Below are 3,563 nucleotides of genomic sequence, written 5' to 3' on the forward strand. Positions count from 1 at the left end.
TTTCTTGAGGAGGAAATCATTTTACATTACCTTTTCTGTGTCTTTGGTTGTACTTCCAGCATGAACATTGCTGACAAGGAACAAATGTTTGTTTTGCAAAATTTGGCAATGGGATTAAAATTAAATTTTATACTGAAACTGTGTCAGTGAAGTAAGGTATCAGTTCAATTTCTGACTGAATGTCATGGGATGTCATATTTAAATAACACTAAGATCAATTAGCAAATTGAAATTGATAGAAAAAACAATACTCATCAAAAATATCCACTTACATAAATAATTTAAAATCAGTTTATGTTAATAGTTTCTCAATGTATATCTATATTACGTGAAAAAGTAAATGTAAGTTAACATTAAATATACTGTTTAACATGGGATATTTCAAGTCAAGTCAAGTCAATTTTATTTATAAAGCCCTTTATTACAAATCACATTTGCCTCAGAGGGCTTTACTGCATACAACATCTCTCTGTCTTTAGACCCTCACATCAACTAGGGAAAAACTCCCCCAAAAAACCCTATAACAGGGAAAAAAATACAAGAAACCTCAGGAAGAGCGACTGAGAAGGGATCCCTCTTCCAGGATGGACAGACCTGCAATAGATGTCGTAAAAAACAATTAAATTACTATTTCTACTGAAAATGTTTATATACATACCATACCTACTAATTTATATCTACCATTTCTCTATTATGATATATTCTGTTAGACTCCAATGAGTGTTCATTTAAAACAGAGAAGTATTATTTATGTTTATTCAACTTGAAAATGTGACGCAACACTTGACTTCATCTCCATGTCAGGAAAGATTTTTGATAGCTTTCCTTACTTTACTGAAACTACTAAATCAAAACAACAAGCAGAAACACAAGTTGCCAACAGTTACTCACGTTAATGAATACTATTTTAATGATCAAGGCCAACTTTATGTGATGTGGAGTACCAGGAATGAGAAATAGAAACATTTGGAAAGATGGGAAACGCTGGTTAGAAAATTAGGATGCCGCCTCTGTTGTCAGAGTCTGGGAGCTGTCTGCCAATTTCCCAGCAGCCCTTGGGCCGGTGACAGGGAGATGGATGATATCTGCAGCATGGCTGCACTGCTCCCCCAACACACACACACACACACACACACACACACACACACACACACACACAATAATGGAGTAGACAAAAACACAACTACACATATACACATATACTTTCTCCTCTCTTTCTAACTTCACCCCATATTCTCTTTTCCTCTGACACACATACACACACTTACAGAGTACGTTGCTGTTAGCAACAAAACCAATATGCCACATATCATGGGGAATAAAGGTTTGCTTACATGAAATAAATCTATATTTCTAAATAACCAAACACAGAACATATTCAACAGACATTTATTGAAGTCACTCTATTTACAATATGAAAAGCAGTTTTTTTTAAATTATTTTCCTCTGGGCCATAAAATACTGAGAAAAATATTTGTAAATATTGCATATCAGAAACTGCACAGACCAAGTACAATACAAAATATGTTTTTAACACACAAAAAACTGCATTACTTAACAGATAATGACAGTTATGTCAATTAAAGACAGCACATACTTTTACTGAAGTGTAGAAGGGTGTGTATGTGTAGGGGGTATTACATCTTTAAATTAAGTTGATCCCACCCATCACATTGGCCTTACCTGCTACCCGGTTGTCCACCACACCGCTGATGTTCCTGCAGTCAGGACCCAGTCCAGTGGCCATTTTAACTGAGCTTCTATTACTGACAGCAAGTAAGCAAAACAACTTACTTACGCCCAAACACTATCCTCCACTCATATCTGCTAACAAAATGGATCATAGAAAAAAAAAACCAAAAGAAAGACTTACCTTCAAGTGCAGGGAAAGACAGACATTGTCAGGGCTCCTAAACAAAAAAGAGATAACGATATAAATTTAGAGTAAGTGTGGGTATTAGGAAATACAGGTGGGTTAAGCATATACGTTCACTGCCTTTTACAAGGATTGGAAACCCCTCTGAAAAACAAAATTTTGCTGAATTTATCTCAGAAACATCAACTCTTTAGTGGTGGAATATTAAAGATGGCCCTGACAAAACACTGTGATTTTCCATGTGTCCTCCTACACAGGGGCTGAGCAGATGCACTTAAGGACACACTAGGAAATTGTGGTCATGTTTGAAGGACAAAAAAAACCCACCAGAATGTGACTTGTTTAGCTGAACATGTTTGTATGCCGTGACAAGTTTTAATTCTAACCATAAGTCAACATTTTTTTCTTAACAAAATAACCAAATGCAGCACTAATGCAGGACTGGTGTACAAAAGGAAGAGTCATAGAGAGGCTGAAAGTGTCATTTCTGGTTGGGCATATTGCCAAATGTACAACAATTCAACTGTCTGGTGGCCATAGGGTTGAAAAGCTTTTGCCTGTGGTGACCATGCTAGGCTAGTAAAAGGTCACAATCAAGTGCTAGCCACTGGATAGCCAACCTACAAGACACAGCATAATTATCCCAGTTACAGTTCAAGAACTCCATCAAGCTGCAGCCAGATAACAGGTTTCCCTGGCAACGCCTCCCGAGTCAATCACACATCAGAAAGAGAAAGGGCGATAAGACTGCCACCAGCGAGGACTGAGGGGGTATATATCCTGAAATACGGTGGACCTTCAAACAGACCACACATGTTCATACACAAACACACATACACACAGCAGTGGCTGCGCAGAAACCCGAGGCCTGCCAGACCATCACTCTTCTCCCTTTGTTTTGTTGTTTGGTTTTCAATCATCTGTCCCACTTTCCAGACTGCTGCTCTGTGCCCACAGGCCTGCTGTAAAAATCTCAGCACTGCTTGACTGTCCTTTAGATAGACACTCCCACCTCCCATAGCACTTTCTATAATATAAAAAAGTTAATAGAGTTTATCTGTCATCCCCGTCTGCCAGAGAAACTTTTGTGCTGTCGCTGCACAAGGAGAATTACATTACGAGTGGCACTACATTTTATCCCCCTGATTGAATTAAAAACAAAATTGAATTGGGTTTGGGGGTGGGGAGTGGAGCTGTGCTTCGTGTATAAAATGTGCACATGCGTATTTTTGCTTGACTGCATGTGTGTGTGTGTGTGTGTGTTCAGGTGACTATCTGGCCTCCTGCCGCAGTGTCTGGAAATTCAGACACCCCCCCCCCCCCCCAATTCCACTCTGCTCTGCTATCAGGCATACCTGACGCCTCCACCTGCTGCTCCTCCCCCCTCCTGCTGTGATAAGAGATCCTCCGCTGCTTCAGCTGACAGCACAACCTGGTAATCAATGCAGAAATAAAACAAGACCTCCAATTTACCAAATCCATCTGATTTCTGTGTTGGCTCCAGTCCAAATCCAGATGTGGGGAATAAATGTTAATCTGTTGTTATTACTTTTATCAGGGGGCAATGTGTGACAGCGCAGTGTGTTACACGACCACCTCTGAACAATGGAGTGTGATTGCTCACACACACTCGGGTCCATCAGCTGGAGTCTTAGGTTTATCGACACCTTTTCATGTCTTGAATCAA

General features: G+C 39.5%; 1 long non-coding RNA gene across 1 annotated transcript; it reads right to left on the reverse strand.

Annotated features, from left to right (window-relative positions):
* Positions 1 to 574: 574 nt before the first annotated feature.
* Positions 575 to 3,308, reverse strand: LOC121965901. The gene is made up of 4 exons (XR_006107532.1): positions 3,232 to 3,308; positions 1,874 to 1,910; positions 1,684 to 1,766; positions 575 to 1,101 (listed from the first exon to the last, which is right to left on the reverse strand). It is a non-coding gene; the product is annotated as an uncharacterized LOC121965901 (long non-coding RNA).
* Positions 3,309 to 3,563: the final 255 nt, after the last annotated feature.

The sequence above is a fragment of the Plectropomus leopardus genome, unplaced genomic scaffold (genome assembly GCF_008729295.1).
Source record: "Plectropomus leopardus isolate mb unplaced genomic scaffold, YSFRI_Pleo_2.0 unplaced_scaffold22220, whole genome shotgun sequence".
NCBI lineage: Eukaryota > Metazoa > Chordata > Actinopteri > Perciformes > Serranidae > Plectropomus > Plectropomus leopardus.